Source organism: Pogoniulus pusillus, chromosome 1 (assembly GCF_015220805.1).
Source record: "Pogoniulus pusillus isolate bPogPus1 chromosome 1, bPogPus1.pri, whole genome shotgun sequence".
In the NCBI taxonomy this organism is placed as follows: domain Eukaryota; kingdom Metazoa; phylum Chordata; class Aves; order Piciformes; family Lybiidae; genus Pogoniulus; species Pogoniulus pusillus.
The window spans coordinates 35,879,521-35,896,147 of NC_087264.1; the positions used below are offsets into that span (position 1 = coordinate 35,879,521).

General features: G+C 37.1%; 1 long non-coding RNA gene across 2 annotated transcripts in view; it reads left to right on the top strand.

Moving 5' to 3' along the window:
* Positions 1-9,676, top strand: part of LOC135177824 (uncharacterized) — a 31,432-nt gene extending 21,756 nt beyond the window's left edge. The window contains exons 2-3 of one of the 2 annotated variants that reach the window (XR_010303179.1): positions 8,041-8,185; positions 9,318-9,676. This is a non-coding gene — a long non-coding RNA (uncharacterized LOC135177824). Of the gene's footprint in view, positions 1-8,037; positions 8,186-9,317 lie in introns of both variants that reach the window. The other variant, XR_010303175.1, reaches the window with a different exon arrangement.
* Positions 9,677-16,627: the final 6,951 nt, after the last annotated feature.

Below are 16,627 nucleotides of genomic sequence, written 5' to 3' on the forward strand. Positions count from 1 at the left end.
TGGTTGATTGGTTTAGATTTTGGTCTAGTGCTATAAAGCCTTAGTTCAGGATGTTAGGTAAGGGAACATGTGATGCTGGAGTGCCTACTTACCTGTGGTAAATACCTCGTGCTGTTTACAGCAGCTTATTCCACTTCATAAACAGGATACATATGTAAAGTAGTAATAGAAAAAAAAAAAATGAAACCTGCACTAGAAGTTATGAATAAGGAAAGTTCTTAGGTTATTGAAATCACTAAAATAAGACTAATAGATAAGCTTACCATTAGTTACGTTAAAAATTAAGTAACAAAATTTCTAAAGCTATCTCTTTTTCATGCTTCTGATATATTTTTGCATAGGCAAGTGGACTGATAGGAGGATCATCTGCCCTGATCCTTGAACACAATGCAGTATTTTGCCTTTCTCAAACATCTGATAAATCAAGATTTCTAAAACTATTTCCAATAAGATAATTAGCAACTCTTTGGTTTTGATCAGTTGGAGGTGGACTTAGTCTTGTGACCTTCCAGGGAGCAGCCAGTATTACAGACATTCTAAAAATGATAAGCATTTCCACATACATAAATGCACAAAGACCACTGAAACCCGTTGTTATGAATTTCTATAACACCACTAATCTTTAAATGCAGGAAAGATGTACAAAAATTGTTAAGCATATGTGTAACTCCAAAGTTTGTCACAACTATAATAAAGAACATAATTTGATTCTTCTGTAGTTTCACTTCAGAGTTTGCATAAACTTATAATTAAGCAAGTATTTAAGCGCTTTGCTGGATCATGGCCTAAGAGCTTAATGATTATTTTACAGTATAATGACATGTCCAGTATGAAGGGAAACAAAACTTCTGTCTATGGAACTTATTTGCCATGAAAAATTCTGTCACTGCTGCATGATAATCAGTTCAATTCAATGTACAGCAAATTGGATCATTATTATTAATTTTCTCATCTCCCAGGCAATTCATGAACCATTTTTAGAGTTTCAAAAATACAGTTCATGAATCAGACAAAAAAAAAAAATTAAATAAGAACCCAGCCCACAATGAGATGATGAGTCAGAGTTCTTTTCTGTAGCTATGTAGATCGAAGTACATCTGAAATCTAATGAGGATTGGCACTGATGCAGAAAAGGCCATGATGAGCATGAAACAATATGTTGAATTTACATGTTAAGACTTTTTGTTGGTTTTGGTAATTTCACTTGAAGATTATTTGAAAAAAAAAAACCCAACCCTCCATAAACAGCTGGATGAGAAGAGAGAGTAGCAGGGAGGAGTATCGCTTTATACTAAAAGGGAGTTTATATTGGGACACAATACTATAAATGGAAGAGGAAAGTAGTTTCTTGCACAGCTGTTTCCAATTTTGCTAATCTATATTTCAGGCAAAATTCACCATGGAATTAAACCACACTTTTTACACTGATGTGTATGTGTCTGAATTAAAGATATGGGGGAAAAAAAAAAAACACCAAAAACAACCCAAAACCAAAAACTTTTGAAGAAAACTCAATCTCAATAATACTTAGGAGGTATTTAGTCAGCTTTATTTTCAGGAGACAAAATTAGCAAATACAGCTGCTATTTGTGGGCCTGTAGCTTTTGAAAGCAAAGGATGGAATCTTCAAAAGGACATATGCATGTTTTTAGGCCCTGAAACATCAGTGAAAAAAAAAACCAAGGCTGTTCAGAGTCAAAACTTACATTTCAGTCTGATATCAAACAGTTTTGTTCTAAAGGTTCTGTGTAAACATGCATAGATATTCAGCAACTTTGAGTTAAAATTTTAATAGTGAACAGATGCATATTCATCTAAACCCTAAGGATCCAGCAATGGTTCTCATGGCATGTTCTGAAAACATGGGGGTATGTGTCTCTGCATTTATTTATAAAACATTAACTATGCATAGCATTTTCCCAAGATTTTCCTGTCTCTAAGTAATAAACTGAGCTGGTAGTGAAAACTGATGTGTTTTGTTTCAGTAAAAAGAATTGAGAGATCAAAGATGGAGAATAGTTTGACAAAGGTCATGAGGAGACTCATGAGATTGAGTATGTACTGAAGTTGCTCTTAAGAAACCCTGTTTTGCATGTATAATTAAAGGCATTAATGAGATCTGTATTCTGTAACAATAAATAGACATAAAGTATACATTTCTATTCTAACTACAGTATAGGCTAAGACAAGGATTTTGCTTGTGGGATTGATTTTGCAGCACTTGTCAAAGATAGTAAAGGCAGTATGTCTTGTTTAGACCAAATAAGACATTTGAAAGAATAAATACTGGGAAAAAAATGTTTTAAAACATGGAAGCAGGGATTATTCCTATCTGGGGATCTTAAACCTAACACTATGAAGAAAAGAGTAGGTTTTAAGGCTGATTTGTGTAAACACTACAGTGTTAGTTAGCTATAGAAGTGTTAGTTAACTATAGATGAATGTGATATCAATGACATTGCCAGTATTATGCTGTAGGGGCCTGATTCAGAGCTGCTTTATGACACATTCATAATCTAAGTCCTTTCAGCTTTGGAGACTCTATTACAGGTTTGTTAGAAGGTTACAGCATTACTTAATACAAGGGACTAAAAAATACCTTGAGTCACTCATTTTACTATAGACTTGTTCTGTATTGAAGTCAATGCTCACCAAACATTCAGCTGGATTACAGATCTCATTACTGCATATAAATTGACTTCTCATTTATAAAGTTTGTGGCATTTTTTGCTGATCTTCTGGTGCTAAAAAGAAATATTCATAGTTGTATAAATATGCTCATCAGTTTCAAAGACTCAAGGTTTTCATGTCAGGATTTGTTTGCTTCTTCTTTAATCAATGACAGCAATAAAATCTTTTGGAATATTAATTTCTTGTACAATCTCAGATTGAGGAATATGTAGTTTCTTGCTTTCAGCTTGTTTTTTGCTTGTGATTCCACACTTGAAGGTGCTGACCAGTCCAAAAAGTGGACATTGCTTTGTGCACATAATAAAACTATCATTTCTAATTAAAGAGGAGATTTGGAGGAAGAATACCACAATTTTAGTGCAGTTAATAACTTTTAAAGATTATGTGCACCTATTTACTCTGCTGCTCAGTTTATTCAATAAAAGAAATTAAATTGTTACTATAGAAACCACTAAATCACATGATTTGAAAGAGAATCTTTCCTTACAGAGATGCTTACTGTTATACCATTTAACTTACAGAGTTTATATCACTAAATCCAGAATGCCAACAAGAGATTACCATGGTTTTTAAAAAAAGAAAGACATTGTTTGCTTGAAGGAATAATGGGAAACTATTTTTCAAGCTGTGGGTTGTCATATTTCTTTAAACCTCTCAAATTCTTTTCATTTCTAACTAGAAACTTTTGTGCTCTAATTGATTGTATGTTAGGGCCTAAGCTCTATTCTATGACATAAAGAAAAATAAATGGTTTTCTGCCTTTAATGAGTTCTTTGTAGCTTTGTGATATTGAGCTTCAGTAGAGAGGGATTAAAAAGGGAAGGTGGAAGGCAAAAGCAATAAAATAATTTTCTGAATGCAAGAGATTTATCAAAGAATGGAATTGTCAAAGAGCTACATATCAAAATAAAGAAGCTGGAAGGCAAATTTTAAAAGGTTAACAGTATGCAGAGAAGTTGAAATTGTATTCAAGCCACAGCAGTATTTCTCTATCTGGGAATCTGACCCAAGAGAAGCATTAGCTATGTAAGTGATAAGGGTGAGACGGATAAGGGGTAATTAGTAAACCTAGCTGAAGATTTATACTGTAGTTAGAATTCCAATGATTTTTAAATGTTTTGAATCACGCATCTGAAGAGAATCTTAACTGACAACTGCCACTCATATCCCCAGGTCAGTATTTCTGTGATCATCATGGCCAGTCCTCTTCCTCTACCCATTCGTATGAATAATTAAGGCATTTAAACAGCTAGAATAAGGCTAGTCATTCCTAGCTGACTCCAGTTAGTTTCACCCTGAATGTCATTTTATCTTTTTGGTGGGCACTCACAGGAATAACACCCATCAGAGTTACCTTTACCACTGCTTTTCCTAATGTCACAATGAGGCAAATATTTCTCTCTGCTTCCTCAGAATTTATTGTGCGTTTCTAGTAGCACACTTTGGCACTCTTTCATTTGTAAGGTCTCATTTCCAATTCAGTCTTTGTCTGATGGAGAATACAGATGGATGAAATGCAGAAGAACATGGACAGAAGAGAAGGCATCTCACCATCAAAAAGAGTATGCAGGTTTATACAAATATCTTTAGTAATCTGCTTGTTGGTATTCTGCAACAGTCACAAATCCAGGTGACTCCTACATTCCAGAATCTTTTCAATATTTGTTAACCAGTTAAAACAATTTGATCCAGGTCAAAGTAAGTTGAGTAGATCTCTGTGTATAGATATGTTTCCTGTACGGTTTTCCTCTATGGATATCTCAGAATTCGAAGTGTGTATGTACCTTGGGGTAGGTGGCATGATAAAATGCTGTTTTTTGTTTGTTTTTGTTGTTGTTGTTTTTTTTTAAGCATCCTCCATTATCACAGTATCACCAGGGTTGGAAGAGACCTCACAGATCATCAAGTCCAACCCTTTACCACAGAGCTCAAGGCTAGACCATTATGGAGATATATATATATACATTTTATTTATTTGTTTCAAACCAACCAGATGATTCCTGTTTCTAGGCATTGTTTACAGACGGTTGACACCCCCTGTGAAAGTCTGGGCTGTAAATATGATATTCAAAAGCTAAATATGTCTGGATAGTCCTCAGATCTTAAGTGAAAATTTCAGTTGTATGACCCAGGATGCATCTTAGCTCATGTTTGGACAGGATATTCACATGTTCTGTTCCCTCTTTTACTTGTGATTCCAGCATCCTGATGCATGAGGAGTTAAATATTGGCATAGAATCAATCAGGTTGGAAGAGACCTCCAAGACCATCCAGTCCAAACTATCCCCCAGCCCTAGCCAGTCAACCTGACCATGGCACTAAGTGCTTCATCCAGTCTTTTCTTGAACACCTCCAGGGACAGTGCTTCCACCATTTGTCCCAGAATTTAAATATAGCTTGGGTGAAATGAACCCTTATTTACTGTGGACAAGAGAGCTGTGGAACTCCATGCTAAAGGGGCTGTGGTTGCAAGACATAAGTCTAATATAGTAAGAAGTACTTGAAAAAAAGCTGTTTAGTGTTGCTCAGCACTAGAGTGTGTAAGTATCAACAGATGACTAAATGTAGGACATACACTATGATCCTGTAAAAATATTGGGCTAGATAGATCACAGAACTGGCACAGGTGCCTGTGCTACTGTGCACAGCTGCTAAACACTGTGTATTACTTACTGTAATGCTAGTGTGGAGGTTGTCTTCTTTCACTGGAATTAATGGGTAGGTGGGATCAGAGCAGTGGGCCAGTATCAACCACTCTTTTCCTTTGAGGAAGGAATTCCACTTTTCATTCTGCCTCTCTCCCTGCAATGGCACTGCAGTCTTGACAAGACTTTGAGGTGGGGACTTGGCTGGCATATGTGTCCAGTCATATTCTTCACTTGCTCATGGACTGTTAATCCTTAATTTTCTAGATATGTTTGAAAGTGAACTGTATGGTAAAATCCTTTGTTGAGTAAATATTTTGATTAAGCCATATTCCGGAAGGCATTGTCCGAATAAGGGTTTTTTTTTGCATGTTCTATAGTATTTTGATATATATATTTAATTTGTTGGTTGAAGATTATTGCAATAAATCATCTCTTTTAAATACAGGCACAAATCCATCATATCTTCATTAAATCACAATGATTTTGTAGAATGACATTTAACTCAGTTTTCCATTAAAACTACTTTTAAATAAATTTATTTTTTAATTCTAAAAGGAAACAAGCTTTTCCATCTGTTGTTCTTCTCTATTTTCTTTCTCCTTTCAAACAATTTTGCCCTTCTGTTTTGCCAAAAATAGTTGTACTTAACTAGCTGAAGAACGAAGCTACTGTGCAACTCGCCATATCTCTTGTGAAATTAGTTTACTGTTTTTGCCATCATTCTGTTATCAAAGGGCTTCATAAAGGAAACACTTGAGCTTAGTGTTTCCTGTGTGGCTATTGTGTTTACTACGTTTCAGGTGTGATTGTTTGTTAATGGTAAACTAGGTGTTTCAACAGTACAGAATCACTTGTGATAGAATATTATCTCCCTTGCTATTGCTGCAATCTGTATTCAATATTTTAAACTATTTTGATACTACTAATTTTTCCTTTGAGCTGTTTGCAATGGCCAGAGTCTACCTCTGTGGTAATCCAGTGATTAGAGAGTAAGATGTAGAAAGAGCATTCCTAAAGTCTATAAAATCTTTTCCTAAAATCTATCTGAGAATGAGATTATAATTAAAGATGCACAGAAGCAATTGCAAGCTCTGTTTTTCTGCCAGAAAGAAAAGTTTTAGTCTTACTTGCATTTCCTTTTGGACATCTGTTTGTTCCAAAGCTACATGTAATTGTCTTTATTAAGAATGAAGATAAAGGCAATGATATGTGTGCTGAATCTTAGACTCAAGGTTTTGTCTATCTCCCAAGACAAAACCATTAAGTGCTTTAAGGTGTTGTGGCCTAAGTGAAATCCTGACAAGGTGATTAAACTAGCACTAGAAAAATGTATTTGTTAAAGGTTAAGCAGTCAAACTGATGAGTCGCTTCATGCTGTTTCCATCATGAATCAGTCCAGAGTTCAGTTCAGTTCTGTGTTTTCATGAATGATTTGGATGATGGGATAGAGAGGATGCAAGTTTACAAATGACACAAAGATGGGAGAGCCTGCAAAGCCATCAGAAGTCCAGAGCCAGATTTGTAATGAACATAAAATATTGATTAAAATAAAATCACTTAAAATGAATTATTACAATTAAATTAGGACGTGTGAGATTCTTATTTAGAAAACATAATTTCCATCAGTGCAAAGTGAAGATTACTGGTGTACTAATAGTTTTGTGGAGGAGGATCTAGAGATGTTGAGTACAGCATCGTGCTGTGATGGAAAAGAACTTTCATTATGGACTACATAAATGATAATATTTTATTTGAAGACTTATATTTTGAAAATATTTTCTCTCTTCAGTACAGATGCTAACTTGAACTGAAAAAGAAGATGACACAGAAAATAAAAATAATAATTAGATCTCTAGAAAACATATTATTTATACAGTCCTAGAAAACATATTATTTATACAGTCCTAGAAAACATATTATTTATACAGTCGTTTTGGAAGAGCATAGCTATGCTCAACCTAGAGACAAAATCACACAGAAATAGCAGACCATTTAAGTGCATAAAGCTGTAGAAACTCCTGGGAGAGTAAGAACTATTCTCTGTTTATTGAGGATAGGATGAGAAGCATGTGGGCTTTGTTATGAATTATTAAAAAATTAATAACCAATATTAATGTTGATATCCAAGCAAAGATTGTCAATAAATATTAAAATAGTTTATTAACATTAAATCTCACCAGACAACTTATTTAAGTTCAAAATGCATGATGTGGATACTTATTCACACAGGGAGCAGGCAAAACTAGACCACTTTAAGAAATAAGTAGCAAATGCAAATGTTGTACTGGAAACCGGAAAGAGGTTTTTAGTTTCAATTATACCTCTTGCCCACCAGGGGACTTGAAGCTCCTTTCTTCTACTAAGGTAGAAAGTCCCTATAGAATTTCCTAGGAAATGAAAATCCCATTCTTCTACTATTAGATTTCTGAGACTGCAATGAAGGTCTTCTTGTTTCATGCTGTACTTTTTTTCAAATGGACCTTTGGCACAGAAAATATTACTGAAGTATATTCTTAATGGTAATTTTATTAGCTAGAAGTGATGAAGGGGACAAAGCATTAGATAACCTATGGCATCATTACTCAGCACCTCTGTTTATCCTGGAATTTGGTTCTCAGTCTCTTATTTTGTTATTTCATATTCCTTGGTTTCCCCTCTTAGTGTAATAAACATACTGAAAAAGAATTTATTTTCCCAGCAGCATCACTGTGCCACAATGGTTTCATGAATCCAGTAGCTGTATCAGAAGCAAGCTTGCCTGGAAGTTCTGAAGCTGTGTTGGTGGTTGCATCTTGATTGAACCAGCAGGCTGAGAAGGATTCAGAGCTCAGGTTGCAAGGAGCACAGTAAGTGTGATGAAGAATGGTCATCTTATTATAAAATTTGTGCTAATTCCTAAAGTATGTTTGCAAATATTTGAGGCATCTGCCACCCTGGTATTATAGTTGGTGTTAGCTTTGGTCCTCTGAAGAAATCTGTGCCCTGGATATTGTTTTGGAATGGGCTCAAATGTGTTCTCAGTGTATTAGCACAATATGGCTTTGTTTTTTTTTAACTATTTCATAATAATCACTCATCTTTAAACTTCATGAGCTGGACTTCTGTGCATTTGTGTCTGCATATATATATTTATTATTTTGATAAATACAAATAAAACATATATAGTATACCTACGTGTGTGTGTGTGTAAATACAGATAAACAGAATCATCTTTTGAGACTAAATACAACACTGTAAGTAGAAAATTGATTGATACTATTGAGACTGAACTTACATGGAAGTTTTCTGGAAGCAAGATGATATCTGTCATATGCAAACCTTCAATATTGATAAGTACAAGTTTTACACATTGACCTTAATTCAATGTTGAGATACTTACATCACATCAATAACAACCTTCTAATATCTCAAGGAAGGCTTCTTATACTCACCAGGCAGTAGTATTTGATGGAAGAGAATTACCAGTTACCTTTTCTAAACTCTACTTTGTCAGAGAAGTCATCCAGATGACTTGAAACCCATCACTTCGTTCTTCATTACAAATGGGAGTCATCATCATACAGTGAAATTTCTCTTCAGGATCTAAAATAGCAGACTTTCAAATGTGGTGAATGTAATAGTTTAATTATCAAAATGACATAAAATGAACAATCTGGACAAAGCTCATCTCCAGTATATTTGAATTTCTGTTACCCTAGGTTCTGCCAAAAGTTTTGTTCCCATACAGTAAATCTCAGAATGTGGTTGGCAGCTGGAAGGTTATGTTCACATTTTCCTGTTATTGAAAATTGATTACAGATATTTCAGATAGGACTGAGTTTAAGCAGATTGCTGTTGTAAAGGGAAAAAAAATCCACAAGGTTTAAATGAAGTTTATTATTCTGTGTCATGGTAGGGCCTCACTGTTATGCACTGTATCTTGAGGTTGCATTTCAGATGATTGAATGGTAAATATTAATATCTTGCTTTCATTTACAGCTGTAGTAAGGTGAGACACCTGCACAGTCTTCATATGCATTGGGAACAGAATTAGAGCCACAGAATTCTGCAGGTGCCATATCCAGAAAAAGTACTTGCAAAAAGTATTTATTGATGATTGTGTATGATAAATTAATTTATAATTTTTCTTTTCTTGGCAAGAGTTACTTCACCTGTCTCTCACAGAAAAGGAAGACAAATTTTGTATTGCTTCTGCACACATCTTTGTAAAGTTCTGGATACAAATTCTTTGCATTTGGCGATGGTGCAAAAAAGCTGAAGAATGGATTTTCATTTTTATTTTTCACATCAAGGCTAAAGTGTTAGAAAGTGTATTCTTTTCAGTTACAAATAGAAGAAAAAAAATATGTATGGGTAAAAAAATAGATGGAACTCAGCAAATGTGACTTGATATCGTAACTCTTGAACTAAATTGCAACTTAGTGTGAGGGCTACATAAACCTGAAAAAGGCAGACAAAATAGTAGTTGTACACTGCTTTTTACTTTTTAATTCACCTTTAGATCATAGAATGGCTTAGTCTGGAAGGGACCTTAGAGGTCATCTGCTCAGACCTCCCTGTGGCAGGCAAGGATACCAGCAAAAGAACAAGGGGACACAGTCTCAAGTTGTGCCAGGGGAGGTATAGGCTGGATGTTAGGAGGAAGTTCTTCCCAGAGAGTGATTTGCCATTGGAATGGGCTGCCCAGGGAGGTGGTGGAGTCACCATCCCTAGAGGTGTTGAAGAAAAGCCTGGATGAGGCACTTAGTGCCATGGTCTAGTTGACTGGATAGGGCTGGGTGCTAGGTTGGACTGGATGATCTTGGAGGTCTCTTCCAACCTGGTTGATTCTGATTCTATGACACCTCTCCACTAGACTTGGTTACTCTAGGCCTCATCCAACCTGGCCTTTAGCACCCCCTGGGAGGAGGCATTCACAACCTCTCTGGCCAGCCTATTTCAGAGTCTCACTATCCTCATACTGAAGAATTTCTTCCTAAGAGTCAGTCTAAACCTACTCTCCATCAGCTTAAAACCGTTTCCTCTTATCCTTGCTAGACACCCTGATGAAAAGTCCTTCAGCCTTCCTGTAGGATCCATTCAGATATTGTAAGGCAGCTCTAAGGTCCCTTTGGAGTCTTCTCTTCCCTAGGCTGAGCAACCATATCTCCCTTAACCTATCCTCATAGCAGAGGTGTTCCAGCCCTTGCATCATCCCTGTAAACATAGAGGCTAAAATGTTTATCTTGTAAGCTTAGCTCAGAAGGTTAAAGAGTCTTATTCATACTTTGATTTTTGAGCACTCTATTTGAGTCTATTGAATAAGTTTAGTCATCATGTGTACAAAGCATGGAGACATCCATACAAGTAATATTTTTGAAGACAAAAAAATGTACTACTATTTGAAATTTAGGCAGACGCAGTATCTTCTATGGTCTAAACCTTTGATCTTCTAGATTTCTTCAAGACATCTTGATTTCTGAAGGCTCAGGATCAGTAGATCCACTAGCAATGAACAGATACAAAAGAGTAAATCCATCAGTCATACACCTCGTGTGTTTATATTCAAGACTGTAACTTCCTGGCGAAATTTTCACCACCGCCAGTTTACTACCAAAGGCACAAGGCTGACTGCAGAGACATTTCAAGTTCATGGCTTAGACTTTTGAAGCTGTTTTCAAGTGTATCCTGTTTTTACTAATTTTAATAATTTTCACTTGGTTTTTTGAAAGTACATTTCCCATTGTGCACTAAGGCCTCATATATTTCATCAAAGCAGGCGGGGCTGCATGATGTATGTTTATTAGCTTCAGAAGCACATCTGTGAGCTCAGATTGGATGAAAGGTCATAAACACAATGAATGTTGCTAGGTAACAGTGCCTTTTAGTCAATTTAGTTGTGAAAATGAAAGGTTTTTTTGTACAAAGATAGGCTATTTGGATAGTACAATGAACAGTCACTTTATTTTGATCTTCAGTGCTGTAATTTTAAAATAACAAACCTTCCCTTGAGAAAAAAAAAATCACTTTTTCTCTATTTACAATCTTCTTTACTGGAAAAAATCAAAGTCATAATAAAAACGAAAACTGAGAGAGAGGAAATTTTGATTGTACCTGATTAATGAAAGAATAATTTCTGTTAATTGTAGTGGCTTTCCAATCCAAAGTGAGAAATATTAATCATTCAGGAGCATAAGGCTATCTACTGAAACACTGTAAAACCTGGAGCAGTTCAAGAGTCACAAAACAGCAAACACCTTTCTCCTCAAAAACATTTGCTTTTTAAAATCAGTCTACATGAAAGCAATCACTTCACTTTTGAGGGATCTTGACTCATATTCCTTGAAAGGATTAAACTGAAATAAAGCAAACTTCTACTAATGCCGTAGGATTGAGAGTTTGCTTGCAAGTTGGTTGAGTGATGAAATACAAGAGTTAAAGACTGATGTAACTAAGTGCAAAGGTTTGGAGTGGGTTTTTTTGCATTATTTTTCTGGACTTTTAAACCCATGTGATTTCATACTTGAGACGGTAGTTTTGTGCAATGGCTACTTTACATCAAAATAAAAACTGTTCTGAGCTTAAGCTCATTAGTCTCACTTGAGAGTAATGCGAGGTTGTGCTAGTTTGAAGCAGGCTAGAATGTTTTGGTGAGAGAAAGTAGATAATTGGCTGTGAAAGGAAAACAATGTTTATGTCTCCTTCCCTCACAGTCTCGCTAAGAGGTATGGGAACAAGAAAGTAAACATTAGATAATACTTTTCGCCATTTCCTCACTCTGCTTCTGGCTTCAAACTGAGTTACATCTCCCTAACCTCACTGCCACTAACCTTGCTTCTTAACCTCTTGGCTGAACCTCTATTCTTCCTTAAGGACTGGGGTAAGGTTGAGAGGGGCAGGGGGAAGGTGCAGGGGTGGTTGAGAGCCCCTTCTGGGGACTCAGGTTTCTGGGAGGGGAGTTGTGTTTCTGTATTACCTTTTACCTTGTGTATTTCTGTCTATAACTGTATATACTGTAAATATCTGCTTGTATATTGTGCCAGCTGTAAATAAATACCTTCATTTATATTCCCAGAGTCCGACTGAGTTAGCTGGGGTACCTTCTAAAGTGTGGGGGGGTGGGTAACACCTAAACCACCACAGAGGTGAGAATTTAATTTAGTCTCTATATTTTTGAGCAATGACTCAAGGTAGCTTCAATAGCAAGGAATCATAGAATCATAGAATCAACCAGGTTGGAAGAGACCTCCAAGATCATCCAGGCCAACCTAGCACCCAACCCTGTCCTAGACCATGGCACCAAGTGCCTCATCCGGTCTTTTCTTGAAGACCTCCAGAGAACATAATCAAAAGCAAGATAATTTAGATGTCTGCTTACTCAAGTTGTTCCTTGATATATTAGTTCCCATGAGTGAAAAGATATAAAAGTATGCACCTAAATTAATATATAAAGATGTAGCTACAAATTCTGATAAGGTGCATATCCAGATGAAGGTATGTAGTTAAGCCAATTTATGGATCAGCTGCTTATCTGAAGCACTGAAAAAAGCTAGAACAATTTAAAATTGCAAAGGGCAGGATGATGTCTGTATTTGTATTGTTGTTGATATTGGTGGTATGCTTGTTATGTCATAGACTCATAGAACCAGCCAAGTTGGAAGAGACCTCCAAGATCATCCAGTCCAACCTAACACCTAGCTCTATCCAGTCAACTAAACCATGGCACTAAATGCCTCATCCAGGCTTTTCTTGCACACCCAGTTTAGGAAGGACACTGAGATGCTTGAGCATGTCCAGAGAAGGGCGATGAGGCTGGTGAGAGGCCTTGAGCACAGCCCTACGAGGAGAGGCTGAGGGAGCTGGGATTGGTTAGCCTGGAGAAGAGAAGTCTCAGGGGTGATCTTATTGCTGTCTACAACTACCTGAAGGGTGGTTGTGGCCAGGAGGAGGTTGCTCTCTTCTCTCAGGTGGCCAGGGCCAGAACAAGAGGACACAGCCTCAGGCTGTGCCGGGGAGATTTAGGCTTGAGGTGAGGAGAAAGTTCTTCACTGAGAGAGTCATTGGACACTGGAATGGGCTGCCCGGGGAGGTGGTGGAGTCGCCGTCCCTGGGGCACTTCAAGGCAAGGTTGGATGTGGCACTTGGTGCCATGGTCTAGCCTTGAGCTCTGTGGTAAAGGGTTGGACTTGATGATCTGTGAGGTCTCTTCCAACCTTGGTGATACTGTGATACCTTCAGGGACAGTGACTCCACCACCTCCCTGGGCAGCCCATTCCAATGGCAAATCACTCCCTCTGGGAAGAACTTCCTCCTAACATCCAGCCTATACCTTCCCTGGCACTACTTGAGACTGTGTCCCCTTGTTCTGTTGCTGGTTGTCTGGGAGAAGAGACCAATCCCCACCTGGCTAGAGCCTCCCTTCGGGTAGTTGCATACAGCAATAAGGTCACCCCTGAGCCTCCTCTTCTCCAGGCTAAACACCCCCAGCTCCCTCAGCCTCTCTTCATAGGGTTTGTGTTCCAGGCCCCTCACCAGCTTTGTCGCCCTTCTCTGGACACATTCCAGCACCTCAACATCTCTCTTAAATTGAGGGGCCCAGAACTGGACACAGGACTCAAGGTGTGGCCTGACCAGTGCTGAGTACAGGGGCAGAATAACCTCCCTCGTCCTACTGGCCACACTGTTCCTGATCCAGGCCAGGATGCCATGCTGCTGGCTCATCTTTACCCTACTATCTGTCAGTACCCCCAGGTCCCTTTCTTCCTGGCTGCTTTCCAGTCACTCTGTCCCCAGCCTGTAGCACTGCTTGGGGTTGTTCCGGATCCTTTCCAAGTACAACTTCCTCTGCCTGTTTTAATAGCTGCTTCTTCAACTGCTGGTTATCATCTACTTCTATTATCACCTCATATCTTTAATAAAAACACACTTTTAGATTGCAAAGGTTGCTATTTATCTCAATCCTTGCAATATCATTAGGCATCAACATAGATATAGAAGTGCCTGTACTCTTTCTTATCCCAGCCAAGACTTCTCATAACATCTGTTAGTTTAATTCTAGAACACATAAATAAATTATGCTTGTCAACTTAGTGTGACATTTTCACCCTATGATAGACTTGTAACTGCAGTTAATTTTGTTCAAAATGATTAAACGTGTTGAGAAAGAAGTAGATGTTATACTTCTGTATCATTGATGGTATTCTGGTACAGTGTTCTGATTCCCTGCTACCCCTACCACTTCTATTTGTTCTAATGAGGTTGTTTCTGACAATATTATGCTACCTATGCATTAGCAGTTCATTTGAAGGAAGATATCTCACATGTTTCTAAAAGCAGGGTAATGCAGGCCTTGATACCTAATAAGTGTCCAGAGAAGCTGTATGCCTTTTATTTTTGTTATCCACATACTTGCTGATGCAGGAAACCTTGCTTTGAGTGAAATTGATTTCACCAAGAGTGAGGTACTAGCTGCAAGAAATTACAGTATGATGATAATCTCATCTTGGTCCCATTAAGAGTCCAGGGATAATTCTGGCTGTTAGCTCTAGTTTTCCAAATGATTTTGGTGTTGTCAATGAATTCTACAATTTGTAGCTACTTATTAAATTACATTTTAAACCCCCCATATTTTTAAATGCCAAAATATGCTTCTGCCTGTCTGTAGTTTTAGAGCTATTACCTTAACCCAAAATGTTGTCCCGTTAGAATCAGATTCAAGTGCAATGTAAAAAATAGGAATTCTTCTATTGGAATCCTGGGGAATCATCCTGAGGATGATTCCACACTTCAATATGGTCAATCCCCTCATGAAAGTTTGTTTCAATGGTGCCTTCTTTGTAGAAACGAAAGAACCCAGAACTATCTATGGAAGCCTTTTTTAGTAAATAATTTTCCTCAGAGTCAAAATATGAAGATTTTTTTTTCCAGATTACATTGAACTTTCTGCTGCAGTGGAAATATTAACTCAATAAACTTCTCGTCCTTGTAAGTCAGAGTATCAGTAGCATTGTTGTTTGCATTATTACATCAATTACCCAGTTGTATTTTCTTCCGTGAGATTGGCTCATCTACATAAATTGGCTTCACAATGTTATTTTCTCTTACAATGCTCAATCCCACAAATTTAATTCAGAACCTTTTTTCAATTATGTATATATTTTGTAATATATATATTCACATATATAGAAATATAAAATGTTTTGATTTATACATGGCAATATATAATTATTTACATACATATCATAGTATCATAGTATCATCAGGGTTGGAAGAGACCTCACAGATCATCGAGTCCAACCCTTTACCACAGAGCTCAAGGCTAGACCATGGCACCAAGTGCCACGTCCGACCTTGCCTTATATATATATATATACACACACACATATATATAAATTTGTAATTAATCAGATTCCAGGAAAATTACTTCCATGGAAAATGACTGGGTTGAAAATACTGTATGAAGTTAACAAAAGTATTATAGGTTTATCAGAACATTGACAAAATGACAAACTAAGGTAAGAAAGAATGCTCTCCAAATACTGACATGATGTTGTACCCAAACCAGTGCATAGCATTTCCTTGAATTACTGCAAGCACAGTGGCTATGGTTAGACTTACAACTTTCATGAAGGGTGCTTCCTTCCTGTCTTGGAATATCCTGTGCTTGAAAATTAGCTGTTCTAAAGGTTCATTATCTTCATTACTACTCTTCCACTTACAGCTACTTTAAACAGAGTGGGAACATGGTCTTCATATTTTATTTCAATGTTATTTTTTGTGTACATTCAAGTAGTGTTTTAGGCCAGCCTGCTAGATACATACTTGGCAACCTACACATTGTACTCACCTCTAATCTGTCATGCTAGGAAAAAGTGTTTGTGCAGATGTATGGTAATCTGGAATGGGAAATTTATCTGGCAGAAGAGCAGCCAAGGAGAAAAAGGCAATAGAGGAATAAGAGAATGGCAAAGTGGTAGGGTAGGGAATGCTTTTCCCACTGTAGCACAAATTCAAGCTAATAGTGATCTGTAGACTTAACCTCATCATTGCACTATGATACAATGAAAGTTTACACTCAAGACGACTGTCTCTTCTGGCACTTGCCAGCCTCCAAAAAAATCAGTGCTTCTGAAGGGAAGGATCATTCCTCACAGAAGCAGATTGTGTCATATGCTGTAGCAGTGTTTTAGATGCTAGAGAATATGTACTTCTGAAAACACTGGCGACTCTAGACCATCAAATGAATAAACTGAAGTTTTTTAAGCAACCTTTTGAGCTCATCAAAATACTTAGACAGTAGGTCTACCTAA